At 51.6% G+C, this 15,251-nt stretch overlaps 2 protein-coding genes across 2 annotated transcripts in view; one reads left to right on the forward strand and one right to left on the reverse strand.

The window, feature by feature from the left end:
- Positions 1-15,251, forward strand: part of LOC146833833 (uncharacterized) — a 338,179-nt gene that overhangs the window by 177,127 nt on the left and 145,801 nt on the right. The window lies entirely within an intron of this gene.
- Positions 1-15,251, reverse strand: part of LAMC1 (laminin subunit gamma 1) — a 329,476-nt gene that overhangs the window by 89,070 nt on the left and 225,155 nt on the right. The window lies entirely within an intron of this gene.

A 15,251-nucleotide genomic window follows, 5' to 3' on the forward strand; every position in this document is an offset into this window, starting at 1 on the left:
CATTATTTAACAACAGTAATTTTATATTTGTAAGTATATGACTGTATGCCTAATCGCTGCCTTGTGGAAATACTTCTTAACAATACAGTTGGGAGGGGTCGCTAAGTCAATTGAGTTTTGGCGGGAGCTCCCTCTGTCTTAGATGGGGCGGGTAGCTCTCATAAAAATGGTAATCCTCCTGCGATGCTTATATGCCCTGCAGGGTTCCATCTATCGCGTCCCGTGGTTGTACTTCCGCAAACTAGACTGTCTATTAGTTGACCTCTTATGGGGATCCAAAAGAAAACGGGTGAAATTAGACACATTACAGAGGAGAGGGGGGGAATGGAGGTCACTCGATTAAGCTTTTATTATATAGCAACACAGCTTCAACATGCGGTACAGCCGAAGGTGCGCCAAAGGTAAGCCCGTCTGTGCCCGTCCGCGCCTGGACCGCGGCCAGCGCCAGACCCCCTGGTCCTCGCCCTCGCCAGCACACCCTGCACATCTACGACGCCAAAACCCTCCACGCACTCAACGCCGGCCGAAACACCGCCTGCTACCGAGCCACCCCGAGACGCACCCACGGACCCTTCACCTGCCTGACCTGCCGCTTCACCGGCCTCCAACCCAACACCGCACCTGCTAAACCGAGCCCCAGCAACAAACACCTGATGTGCATCCTGCTCAACACCCGCTACGTTCACAGGCATGCCGTCGAACTCTGGAACCTCCTCGACTCGACAGCACCAGACATCGCCTTCCTGACAGAAACCTGGATGAACGCCTCCTCAGCGCCCGACGTCGCCATCGCCGTCCCGGAAGGCTACAGAATCACCAGGAAGGACCGCGTCAACCAGACAGGAGGAGGCATCGCCATCATCCACAAGAACACCATCCGCATCACGACCAACTCCGATGACACCTTCACCTCCGCCGAACACCTCCACTTCCAGATACACACCGACCCCAAGACCACGCTCAGAGGCACCCTCATCTACAGACCACCGGGACCACGCACACAGTTCAGCAAGGACATCACAGACTTAGTCAGCCCGCACGGCATCAATTCCACCGACTACATCCTCCTGGGGGACCTCAACTTCCCCCTGGAGGACAACAAGGACCGCAACACCACTGCTCTGCTGGACAACCTGGCCAACCTCGGACTCAAGCAACTGGTAACCACCCCCACCCACTACGCCGGCCACACGCTTGACCCAGTCTTCTCATCCAGCAAATACGTCACCTTCAGCCACTCCACCAATCTCCAGTGGACTGACCACAGCTGCGTCCACTTCAGCTTCAGTAAAACGATGACCCACCACCACCCTCAACAAGCCCCCCGCAGGAGCTGGAACAAGATCACCGGCGACCAGCTCACCACCTTCCTCAGCCAGAACCCCCCCCACCAGCTCAACGGACCCCAACGAAGCCGCCAACAACCTCACACAGTGGATCACCAACTGCGCAGACGCCCTCGCACCACTGAAGAAGAACCCCCCCAGCAGACGCGGCAGCAAGAAAGCCTCCTGGTTCACCGACGAGCTCATCACCTCCAAGAAGAACTGCCGCTCCCTGGAGAACACCTGGCGCACCAACCAGACCACAGACAACATGACGGCCCTCAAACACGCCACCCGCAAACACCACCAACTGATCCGCGCCACAAAGAAGACAGCCTTCAAGGAACGACTGGACAACAACACCCACAACAGCAAGGAACTCTTCAGCATCGTCAAAGAGCTCTCCAACCCCGACGCCGGAAACAATGACATGACTCCCTCGCAAGACCTCTGCGACTCCCTCGCAGCCTTCTTCCACGACAAGATCGCCAACATTCACAACAGCTTTGGCCCACCAACCACGAACCCCACCACCGAACCGATGCCCCCCACCGCCACCCTCCGCACCTGGACCCCAGTCAGCACCGAAGACACAACACGCACAATGAACACCATCCACTCCGGATCCCCTACGGACCCCTGCCCACACCACATCTTCAACACGGCCGACCACATCATCGCACCCCACCTCCGCGACATCATCAACGCCTCCTTCAACACCGCCACCTTCCCGGAGTGCTGGAAACACGCCGAGATCAGTGCCCTGCTGAAGAAACCAACTGCAGACCCCTCCAACCTCAAGAACTACCGCCCCATCTCGATCCTCCTGTTTCCTGCCAAAGTCATCGAGAAGACCGTCAGACAGCTAGCCGCCTTCCTCGAGACCAACGGATCCCTCGACCACTCGCAATCCGGCTTCCGAGCAAACCACAGCACGGAGACCGCCCTCATCGCAGCCACAGACCACATCAGATCCCTAATGGACAACGGGGAAACTGCGGCCCTCATCCTCCTGGACCTCTCCGCAGCGTTCAACACTGTCTGCAACCGCACCCTGGTACAGCGCCTGAACAACACCGGCATCCAGGAGAAGGCCCTGGAGTGGATCACCTCATTCCTTGCCGGAAGAACCCAGAGAGTCCGCCTCCCCCCGTTCCGGTCAGCGGCCACCGAAGTCATCTGCGGCGTTCCACAAGGGTCATCGCTCAGCCCCACCCTCTTCAATGTCTACATGAGCCTCCTCGCAACCATCGCACGTCAACACAACCTCAAGATCATCTACTATGCTGACGACACCAAGCTGATCCTCTCCCTCACCAGCGACCCGGACGCCGCCAGAGCCAGCCTACACGAAGGGATGAAAGACGTCACCGAATGGATGAAGAACAGCCGCCTGAAACTGAACTCAGACAAGACAGAGGTCCTCATCCTGGGATCATCACCCTCCGCCTGGGACGACTCCTGGTGGCCCCCCGCCCTGGGAGCCACCCCCAAGCCAACGGACCACGCACGCAACCTAGGCTTCATCCTGGACTCCTCCCTCTCGATGACCAGACAAGTCAACGCCGTCTCGTCTTCATGCTTCAACACCCTGCGCATGCTTCGAAAGATCTTCCGGTGGATCCCCACCGAGACCAGGAAGACGCGGTCACCCAGGCCCTCGTCACCAGTCGGCTGGACTACGGGAACGCCCTCTACGCCGGCACCACCGCCAAACTCCAGAAGAAACTCCAACGGTTCCAGAACGCCTCAGCACGACTCATCCTGGACATCCCCAGACACAGCCACATCTCCGGACACCTGAGAGACCTGCACTGGCTCCCAGTCAACAAAAGAATCACGTTCGGACTCCTCACCCACGCACACAAGGCCCTCCACGACCTGGGCCCCAAGTTCCTCAACAGCCGCCTGACCTTCCACAAGCCCACCCGCCAGCTCCGCTCCGCCAGCCTCGCCACCGTCCCCCCAAGATCCTTCTCCTACCTGGAAGCCAAGACATGGAACTCCCTCCCGATCCACCTCCGGACAACGCAAGACCATCTCGCCTTCAGGAAGCAACTCAAGACCTGGCTGTTCGAGCAGTAGCGTCCCCCCCCCCCAGCGCCTTGAGACCCTCCGGGTGAGCAGTGCGCTATACAAATGCCTATGATTGATTGATAGTTAGACGAGTGCGACAATTGGGAGAAACTGCTTTTGAATGGTACACATCCGGGGTTCTCTTTATCTGACCTTATGATGGGAGCGAGGGTGCCAATGAGATTCCCCTATATTAGGCATGTAGCTGCAGTTTGGGGAAAAAGCAATTAAAATAGCGGTGAAGCGAGCGCTGTACGCCCAAAGCCCTGCTGTGGGCAGTGGTTCCATTCAAACGAATTGGCCGAAACATGGCTATCACTCGATGGACAGAGGGGGGTTGTTGTTTGATGGGCGATCTGTATACAGGACAATGGTTCCTCACAAGGGAGGAAGCGGAGTGGACGTTCGACTTAAGCAGGGTGCAGTACCTCCAATATGCCAAGATCTCGGCGGTGGCACGAGAGCTGTGGCGAATGTTTCCGGAAGAGCCGCCCATCACTGCCACTCTGCAAGCTCTGGTGTCGCTGGCGGGGGGACGTCAATTAGTGTCACATATATACAGGGGGCTACGTGACTACCTCGTTTTGGACCCGCTTCCGGGTCAGGCCAGATGGGATCAGCCACTGGAGGACCCCTTGACAGATTTAGAATGGAAGATAGAGCACGAGGGGGTTAAGCAAATTAGTTCTAACGTGCGATTTAAGCTTACCCAATTTAATATTGTTCATCAAACATACCTCACTCCATATGTACTGCATAAGATATACCCGGATCGTCAAGCTTGTTGCCCCTGGTGAGGTCATTTGGATGCTCAGTTCCTGCATATGTTATGGGAATGCTCCGAACTGCGTTCGTTCTGGGGGTCGATATTGGAACGCCTGAATCAGGTCTCAGGGTAGTTGCTTTCTCACTCTATTAGGCAAGTACTTCTGGGACTTCTTCCCAATCCCAAGGGTAAGAAACTTACTTGTAAATTCATCCAGCTGGGATAAGTCCTGGCCAAACGAAGGATTGCGATCGGTTGGATGAGCTCACGGCCCCCTACAGTGGGAAGCTGGGCAAAAGATCTAAGAGAGTGGACCACAGCAGAGCTGATTCGAATGCGACGTGTTGGCAGGGATGAAAAATTGGAGGACGACGCGAGGTCGTGGTATATCACTGTAGGAAAGTGGGTTTCTGTTGCAGTAACCCCCTCCCACTTTTTGCCTGGCTACTGATGCACTTTTTGTTGGTGTGCTCTGGGTCCCTGCCATTCAGGTTTCCATGGCCTGTGTTCTTTCCCCAAAATAAACCCAATTGGCATCTCTGGCCACATGTCGGCCCCTGGTAAATGGTACCACAGGTACCCAGGGCACTGTGACCAGAGAAGGCCTCTAAGGGCTGCAGCACTTGTTGTGCCACCCTTAGAGGTCCTGTTACCTGACACTCACACACTGCCTTTGCAGGCTGCGTGTCTTGATGCAGAACAAAGTGAAGAGTCGACATGGCACACATACATCCCTGTGTGCCATGCCCACAAACCACTGCCCTGGCATACATCAGTTACCCCTCTAGCTGGGTGCCCTATGCCAGTGGTGAGGGTACAGGTGCAGGAGCCCTGTACCCCTACAGTGCCCAAGTCCATTCCTGGGCACTGTAAGTGCAGTGCTGCCATTAAGAGTATATGGTGCTGGGAGGTTGTCATTACGAACTCCACAGCACCATAATGGCTACACTGAAGACTGGGAAGTTTGGTATCAAACTTCTCAGCACATTAAACCCACACTGATGCCAATGTGGGATTTAATGTAAAATGCACCACAGAGGGCATCTTAGAGATGCCCCCTGACATTCGACTAACTACTAGTAACCTGGCTGAGTGGCTGCTTAGGCTGCCACCACCAGACATGTTTCTGGACCCCTTGGTTGAAAGCTTGCTGCTCTGTGAAACAATGCACATCCTGGGACGAGGTGCCAAGCCTCCTACCCCAGGATGGGCAGGGTTCACGAAGGGGAAGCTTCAAAGGCATGCCGCCTTTGTGAGCCTCCAGACCATTTGCTGCTTTCAGCAACTTGCCTCCACTGGTTCTACCCCCCACTTTGGGCGGGAGAACCAGCGGGAAAAACAAGTGAGGAAAAGAGGTGTACCCACCTCTGCCAACTCCACCCCTCAGGTGGGGGAGGCGAGGTTAAGCACAACCTTGAGTCCCTGCCATCTTGAGGATGGAGGGACTCATCCAACCCGGGACAGGCTCTTGCCCCCCTCCCACTGGAGAGTGGCAGAATAGGGGGTGTACCCACCCCAGGGAAGGGACCCATTGGTCCCTGTCCTTTACCTACCTCTAATGCCCCTGGATTTAGTATTTAGGGGGCAACCTGAACCTACCTTCCTCAGATCCAGCCTACCTACAAGAAGAAAAAGAAGAAGGACGAAGAGCCGTACAGAACTAACAAGAGGTCGACACCCACTGACTTGGCCCCAGCCCTACAGGCCTGTCTCCCCTCAAACCTGCTCCTGCGAAATCCCGGCGTGTCCAGCAGCCAGCAATCTCACAAGCCCCGGAGGACCTGCCTGCCTTCACTTCCCAGACTGTTTCTCCCGTGAACATTGGATGTGTTTAAACTTCAGCTTCTGGTGCCAGCCAGAGACCGCGAATCCAGCCCACTCTGCACCCGCCGAACCCGGCCCGAGCTAGAGTGTTTTATTGTGGAGTTTTGAAAACTGAAAATATCCTTTAAAAATCATGCAAATAACCAAAACGTAATTACTTACCTGTTTCTAGGAAATGTCCCAGGGCTGAATCTAAATATCCAGCACTGAGTTAGAAAAGTAATGTGAAAAGTTACTTACCTGCAATTTACTGAAAAAGCCTATTCATTTCAAAGTACTGTATTTGCTAAGTGTTGCATACTACTGCTCCCCTGTAAATCAAACAAAGTACAATTTCTATTGCATTTTCAAACTGTCCTATATCCAGTAAATTACCGAAAAGTATTTAATGCTTACCTGTACCAGGCTTACTTGGTTCTAAAAATAAACACAATTGGCCTAGAGTTCAGTAGAGTTCAGTTCTTGAGTGTGTGAATTCATTTGCTGACCGAGTGGGTACATCAAATGCTCAACACTGTCCTCCGATACTGCCTTACTGCTCGACCAAGCTACCACTATTAGAGAGTACGGTTCTAACTAACTTTAACCTCTGCCTACCTTTGGGGACTCTTGGACTCTATACACACTGTACCTCACTTTGGTGCAGTATATATAGAGCCAGTTTCTTACAATCATGATCTCAGAAATCCCTAGCGGTAAAACCCCCCGCTCACAAGTGACTGTGAGAACGCAAGATGACAGTAGCGGAACCGTCGAGAGTGAATAGGCAGGGTGCGGCATTTGGTTGTAGCATTTACTGGAAGCCCGCAATATGTACTCAAGTGACCTTGGTATTGAATGAGCGTTGATGTTTCTTGCGTGTGACTCAGGGGAGGGATAACCTTGGAACTGTTGGGTTACAAGATGGAAGAGCAATTGTTATACCGGACTCACTTTCGAGGTGAACTTACGTTAAATAGTCAATGCGAATATATCCTTCGTCGATGTATTTTGTTTTTTCTCTATGTACACTATTTGTAACTCTACATTTGTACCTTAAGATGTCATGAATGTATTATACTGGTCGGATGACATTCAATAAAAATTATTGGGAGGAAAAAAAAACAATACATTTGGCTTGAGGTTATAATGAGAACTGAAATGGTTACTTTACTGATGTTTAGCAGCTTGAAGAATTTTGTAGATTCACTTGTTGTGCATTACTCGGGCATCTGGTGATTGAGGCCAGAATTTTCTCTGTCTTTTATGGGTGGTGTGTCGACCATTTGGTCAATTGTCCTTCCCTTGGATGAAGATGATCTGAATGATCATCTTCAGATTCTCCTCTTGTTCCTTGGCAAATGTTATCCTTGTGGCGTTCTGTTTTTGCAGCCCTTTCATTTCCAGGGAACGGGGATAGGGGAGGTATCGGGGTTGCATTGAATGTAGAAAAAAAGTCTTCAAGCTGCAAAACTACTCCTACAGATGAGTAACCATTTTGTTTTTCAGTGTGAATCATTTCTGGACTTACATGCTAGGCTTGATTACGAAGCGTGTTGTGAGCTCACAGGAGGTCACGTTAAAATGAGGTTGAGGATGTGTGCAGGTGGTTTAGTACTTTGTCTTACTTGTGCCTCCTTATCTTCCTGGATGCGCAAGCGGTAGTATTTTATGAATGTGTGTACAGAAGGCCATGTGGCTGCCCTACATACATCTTTAAAGGAGGCCTTCACTGCTCATACCAGTGTGCCTTCTTATAGGGTATGCTCTTGTCTTCGTGCTAGCATCACACTTGCTGTTTTGTAGTATTTCTGGAAGGTTTCAACTATCCATGTTGCAATGGCTCCTTTGCTGACTGGGCCAACCTTGTTGGTTGGAGCAAAAGAGATGAACTGGCTTGTATTTCACATCTTTTGCGTTTCTTGCAAATATAGGACTGCCCTTCTTACACCTCATGTGTACCGTTCTGCCTGTGTCTTTAGGTTTTGAAAGAAGGCTGTGGCAACTGCAATATCTGTTTGACATGAAAATGTGAGATTATCTTTGATAGAAACGAAATGGTTACTTACCAGTAGAAGTAGTTTTGCAGCTTGAAGAGTTTTCTGGATTTGCATGCTATGCATTTATTTTGCCATCTAGTGGTTGGGTCCAGAATTGTCTTTTTTTCGTGGTGCTTCGCCGGCCAGCATTTGGTGCTAAGTCCAACCCTTTGTTTGACGTCAGATGGTGCCCCGGACGTTCCTGTGCATGGTAGCCATCTTCAAATTATTTTTGTCCCTTTTTCTTTCATTGGTAAAATTGGGTACGTCTTGACTTTTCTTGTCTTTAGTTCTTAGTCTTCTTTTTGCGCAATTTTTTCCACCGGATTGCATTCCTTATCTGAGGGGAGTTGGGTGGGTCGCATGTGAATCTAAAAAACTCTTCAAGCTGCAAAACTACTCCTACTGGTAAGTAACCATTTCAGTTTGCAGCAAGAATCCTTTTCTGGATTCACATGCTTTAGATTATGTAGCGGTTTCCCCCTCTCCTTGGGGCGGTTGTGGTAAGATGAGGAAGACATTGCAAACAGGTGTTTTAGTACTTTTTGTCCCACCTGAACTTCCTTTGTCAGCTGTATATCCATGCAATAATGTTTGGTGAAGGTGTGTTGAGATGCCCATGTCACAGCTGCATAGTGTCTATTGGCATATTGGCCATAAAGGCTAGAAATGCATTTTTTTCCTTTTTGAGTGGGCTTTTGGTTGGGAGTTTAGTTTTTCCTGCTGAGGAATATCATCCCAGAATTGCTTCTACAATCCAACATGCAATTGTCCCTTTTGTCACCGGTGCTCCTTTGTTGGACTTGGAGTGAGACGAACAATTGATTCCACTTACGGAATTGTTGTGTCTCCTGTAGATAGTATAGTATATACCCTTCTTACATCCAGGGTATGAAGGCTTTTTTCTAGTCATGTTTGTGTTTTTGAAGAAAACTGCTAGCTGAATCCTATGATTCATGTAGGATTTGCTTACTACCTTAGGTAGGAATTGGGGGTTTGTCCTAAGGATAACTTTGTCCTTGAGGATTTATTTGCATGTATGGTTCTTCAATAGTTAATGCCCATCGTTCACTTACTCATCGTAGAGATATTATAGCTAGTAAGAAGACAGTCTACCACCATGATGTATTGGAGTTCTGCTTTGTGCATGGGTTCGAACGGTTCTGTCATTAACTGAGTTAGGTCTGTGTTTAAGCTCCATATCGGGGCTGGAACCTTCCTTGGGGGGGTGCAATTCTCTTGGAACCTACCAGGAATCTTTTGATGACTGGTGATGGGAAAAGACTTTTACATGAAGCTCCCCTGGTGTAAACTACAATCGCTGCCAGGTGCATCTTGAGGCTTGAGTAGTTGATCTTTCGGTCTAGTAAGTGTGCAAGATATAGGAGCACTGTTTCATGTGTGGATATTGAATTTAAGGTATTGTTCTCCGTATACCATATGATGTACCGTTTCCACTTTGCTGCGTAGCATTGCCTTGTAGTCTGTTGTCTAGCCTCCTTTGGTATTTCCATTGTTCTTTGTGGTAAATCTAAATGTCTGACCTCTATGTATTAAGGCGCCAGGCTGCTAAACTGAGTGTAGCTGGTTCTGGGTGAAATATTTGACCCCCCCATGCATTGTGAGAAAATCCTTCTCTACCTTGAATTTGATCATCTGTCCCTTGGACAGTCTGAGTAAGCTGGAGTACCAGGTTTGTCTTGCCCATTGAGGGGCTAGGAGAATTAGGTCTGTTACTGATTGTCTGGCTTTTTCCAGTATTCATTGTAGAGGAGGAATTGGAGGAAAAGTGTATGCAAATGTCCCTGACCAGTTTAGCGACAGGGCATTCCCTTTTGATAGGTGGTGTTAAAACCTGGAGGCACAGAATTAGCATTTCTTGTTCCACTGTTGCAAATAGGTCTAGTTCTAGTGTCCCCCAGAGGTTGAAGACCCTTTGCTAGCTCTTTTGTTTCATCTCCCATTTGTGTGAGATGCTGTTTTGCCTGCTGAGATCATCTGCTTCTGTGTTGTCCTTTCCTGGCAGGTGAATTGTTTGCATGTTGATTCTCCCTGAATTGGCCCACTGCCATATTTCCTGAGCTAGCTTACTTAGGGTAAATTATGTTGTTCCTCCCGGTTTGTTGTGGTAAAACATTGTCATGGTATTGTCAGTCTGGATCAATACTCTGTTCCCTGCTATGTGGGCTTGGAATGCCTTTAGTGCCAGGAACGCAGTCTTCATCTCTGGTAAGTGGATATGTTTTATGGAGTCTGCACCGTTCCATTGGCCCCTTACCCTCAGGTTTCCAGAATGTGATCCCCAACCCTTGTGGAATGCATCTGTTGTGATGGTCACTGAGGGAGTTGGTTATTTGAAAGGTCTGCCTAGTGTTAGGTTCTTAGATGCCCACCATTGTATCTTCTTTTGTACCTTTTCTGGAACAATCACTAGATCCTCCCAGCACCCTGTGGCTTGTGACCAACTGCTGCATAGCCATTCCTGAAGAGGGCGCATGGGTAGATGTCCATGGGTAGTGAGTGAAATGCATGATGTTATCATGCCCATCAGTTTCATAACTGTCAGAGACTCTTCTGGTACAGGCAAGTTTGCTAGCTTGTATTCGCCTTTGGGTTGGGTATGCCTTTGTCATCTTGGAGTTTGATCTTGCTCCTAGGAAGGTTTTTTTCTGGTTCTGGTCTTGTTGAGGATTTCTTGTGGTTTATGAAAAACCCCAATTCCTGCAGCGTTTTGATCAGCTGATGAACGTGTGTGTAACATCTTTGCCTCCTTAAGGGCACTGCTAATGCTTCTAGGCACTTCGTGAAAACTCTTCGAGCGGAGTTCATTCAGAAGGGCAAGACCTTGAATTGGTAGTGGGTGTCCCCGTGGAGAAACTGGAGGTATCTCTTGTGTGCTTGGGTGACGAGAATGTGCAGTTCAGCGTCATATAGGTCTATTGTTGCCTTGAAGTCCCCTTTTTGTAGTTGTGGGATTACTTCTTGTAGTGTTGACATCTTGAAGCACAAGTTACTTGTGTAACGATATATCTGTAAGAGACATTAGTTAGTGATAGATTCCTTACCTTAGAATATCCCCAGGTGTCAGACTGGATGTGGAAAGTTTTCGTCAGCAGTACCCCTGCGCGTCGGTAGGCGTCGTCGTACTGCTCCGCCTACGTCGTTGGCGTCGTAGTCGCCAGGATGACGTCGCTGGAGCTACTTAGACGCGCCTACGTCAGTTCTGTACATGACTTTCCGCGCCATGTCCAGAGACGCAGAGCCTCCTGTCATAGGGTCCACGACCCCACCCCACCTTGTTTGTTGCATACCACATGGTGGTGGTGTCTGAACACCTGCACCACCCTCCCCTTGACAGAGGGAAGAAATGCCTTCAGTGCAAGAAGGATCGCCCGAAGCTCCAGAAGGTTGATATGGAGCCGGGACTCCGCCAGAGACCAGAGGACTCTGATCGACGCCTCTCCCATGTGGCCACCCCATCCCAGGAGGGACGCATCCGTCACCACTGTGTGCTCCGGCTGGGGAAGGGAGAGGGATCTGCCAATGACCCTATGCTGATTCGTGAGCCACCACTGCAGGTGTTGTACAGTGCACTCCGAGATCTGGACGTAGACAGACAGGTTCCCCGGATGCTGCGCCCACGAGGCCCAGCAGCCTCAAGGTCATCCTGACCGAAACCCAGGACAAGGACTGAAACATCGGACTTATAGTCCGAATGTCCCGGACTCGCTGTTTGGGAGGAAAAACCTGAAACTGCACCGTGTCCAGAACCGCTTCAATGAAGGGGAGCTTCTGAGAGGGAATCCGGTGTGACTTCGGCACGTTGATGGAGATCCCCAGCAAATGCAGGAGGTCGGCCCTAGTCTGGAGGTGGTAGAGGACTGTTTGGGGCGAGCCCACCTTCAACAACCAGTCATCGAGATAGAGGAAGACTGAAACCCCTGATCTGCGCAGATGAGCTGCGACCACCACCATCAGTTTGGTGAACACCCGAGGGGTGCTGGTAAGGCCAAAGGGGAGCACGGTGAACTGAAAATGCTCCTGCCCTACCGTGAATCGCAGGTAACGTCGGTGGGCCGGCAGGACAAGGATATGAAAATACACGTCCTGCAGGTCCAATGCTACCATCCAGTCTTGCGGGTCGAGGGCAGACAAGACCTGAACAAGTGTGAGCATCTTGAACTTCTCCTTCCGGAGGAAGCGATTGACGTTCCTTAGGTCTAAGATGGGACTCAGGCCCTTGTCCTTCTTTGGAACCAAGAAGTAGTGGGAGTAACAACTACAACCTACTTCTAGCATCGGAATGCGCTCAATGGCTCCCTTGGCCAAGAGGGTTGTAACTTCCTGCTGGAGAAGTGCCAAGTGATCCACCGACATGCGGTGATACTGTGGTGGCATGGCTGGTGGGGGGGGGGGGGGGGGGGGGGGGGGGAGATTGTCTCGAAGGGGAGGGAGTAACTCCTGTAGACAATTTGCAGAACCCACATGTCCGATGTGATGGTGCACCAGTGGTGGAGGTGATGGCAAATCTTGCCACCCACTGGTGTCTGGTGGGCCTGAAACACTGGACTAGGAAGGTTTGGAGGCAGAGGCAGCAGGGGGGGTGGTGGACTGACCTGCACGCTGGCCCTGTTTCCCACCTCTGCGGGTCCCACGTCTGCGGCTGTGCTGAGACTGTTGCTGCATAGGCCTGTGGCTCTGAAACAAACGTGCTTGGGCGCCCCTTCCTGGACCACGAAAGGATCGAAAAGCGGAAGGAGTGCATGTGGCCGAAAGGCCTAAAGACTTGGCTGTAGCCCGCGAGTCCTTAAAACGCTCCAACGCGCAATCCGCCTTATCACCAAACAGGCAAGTGCCATCAAAGGGCATGTCCACCAATGTGTCTGGACATCCCCAGAAAAGCCAGTCGTTCTCAGACAGGCGTGGCGGCGTAGCGCCACTGTCGTGGAAATCGCCCTGCCCAGCAAGTCAGCAGTATCTAGACCACAACGGATCGCCTCTCCCCTCAGCAATAGCTTGGGAGAGTACTGTCAGAGCCTTCACCGGACAATGAGGCAGCACTTGCGCAACCGTATCCCACACAGAGTGGGGATAACGGCCCAAGAGACATGAGGTTTTCACAGACCCCAGTCCTGAACTGGCGGAAGAAAAAAATCTTCTTGCTCCAGTTTCTTGGATTCCCTGTCCGGTGGTGCGGAAGGGAACACGCTCTGGGACGCAGAGGCCTGGACAACCAAGCTCTCAGGGGTAGGGTGTTGAGGGAGAGGAAAACTGGATTGGCCGGGCGATGGCGTCGGGCCACGTTCTTATCCACAGGAGCCCCTGTGTTGGGCCTGGACCAGGTGCCCAAAAGAACGTCAGAGAGTTAATCATTAAAGGGCAGCAGCGTCTCCATAGAAGGCGACGCCGGCCGAAGCACCTCTGTCAGGCGGTTAGTCCTGACGGCCACAGTAGGAAGGTCGAATGTGGAGAGCCTCGCCCACCCTATGCAGCACCATAGAGTAGCAACCACCCTCCTCCATAGCCACGGTAGGAGGAGACAGTGAGCCAGGTTCAGGGGTATAACCCTTGTCACCCGCATCCCCCGGATCCTCATCCCAGTCCGGGTCTAACTCCCATTATGCTACAAGAGGGTCCTCAGACCCCTCGCAGTCCTCCCAGTCTTCCACAGCCTGCCGAACAGGAGGAATTTAAGGAGGTGGTTGAAGAAAGGGATAGCAATTCCCAAACGGCGTTGGTCGACACCCTTCCGGCACCGTCTCCACGTCGGGGAGGAGGCCAGGGACGGTGTCGGCTGACATCACGGCCGGCGCCGGTGTCGTCGAAGGAGGTCGTACTGGGCCAACCGACTTGGACAGGGATACATGCGTGGATCCATGGGAGTCTCTTGACGTCGAGACCGAAGTTGTCGACGACGTCTGGGCCGGAACCGGCAAAGAACGAGGACCCCCAGTCGGGCCCGAAGGCGCACTGGCAGGGCCGGGCGGTCCGAAGACACGTGCCATAGCTGACGGGAACTCCTGCAGCTGGACTGGAGTCGCCGATGTACCCAGAAAGGACGGGTAGGCCATTGGCAACTGAGAAGGCTCCGACGGAGCCACAGGGGTGGCGCCACCTGCACCCCCAGCCACGTCACGCAACCGGCTAGGGGACGGCGAAGAGCGACGGCGCTTCTTCAACTTCTTGTGCTTCGCCTTACCAGACTCCGAGTGCGAAGACTTGGAATGGTGGTGATGGCTCCGCTGCCAGTCCCTTGACCTCCCACGGGACCGGGACCTAGAACGGCACGGAGCCTACTTTCGGGACTGCTCCCGCAAAGTTTTCGGAGCCATGGACCGGCAGTGGTAGCATGACTCGGAGTCGTGGTCACGCCCCAGGCAGTAGAGACACTTATGGTGCGGATCCATCACCGACATTGTGCTGGGACAGGCCGCACAAGACTTGAAACCGGGCATCCCTATGCACCTGGAGTGTAAATATAAAACAAAACAGAGACAAAAGTCCCCAAAAACTCAGTCAAAAAATGATCTCTCCGGATCTGCGCTTGCTGGCGCGGAAAAAGAAAGAACGGACGTAAGCACGCGTGGGTGCGTCTAAGTAGCTCCAGCGACGTCATCTCAGTGACTACCACGCCAACGATGTACGGGGAGCCGTACGACGACACCTACCGGCGCGCAGGGGTACTGCTGACAAAAACTTTACGGATCCAGTCTGACGCCTGGGGATATTCTAAGGTTAGGAATCTATCACTAATATGTCTCTTTAAGATATGCTGTGTGCGAATGAATTGGTTTATGAAACAGATCTAAGATAGGTCTTAGCGTGAGATCTTGCTTCGGCACCAAGAAATAAGGCAAATAGTTTGCCTTAGTGTGTTCCCTTGTTGGTACTTTCTTTATTGCTTGTTTTTCTAGGAGTTCCTTTATTTCCGGCCGCAATTCTAAGAATTCTGCTATTTGGAACCTTTTCTTCCTTGGTGGAGGCTTCTTTGCTAGTTTTATACAATAGCTGTGGCGTACCACATTTAAAATCCAACCGTCTGTAGTTATGTTTTCCCACTGAAGTGAGTAATGCTCTATTCTGCCTCCCACTGGTGTTGTGTGGGATCCTCCTTTGTGGCTAAGTCAATTGGAGTTTGCTCCTCTCCCTCTTGAGGGTTGTCCCCTGGCTCTTCCACTGCCATGAAAGGGCTGCTTTGGTTGCTGCTGCCAGGATTGGTATCCGGACGGCTGGTTCAACTGC

The sequence above is a fragment of the Triturus cristatus genome, chromosome 4_2 (assembly GCF_964204655.1).
Source record: "Triturus cristatus chromosome 4_2, aTriCri1.1, whole genome shotgun sequence".
Taxonomy (NCBI): Eukaryota; Metazoa; Chordata; class Amphibia; order Caudata; family Salamandridae; genus Triturus; species Triturus cristatus.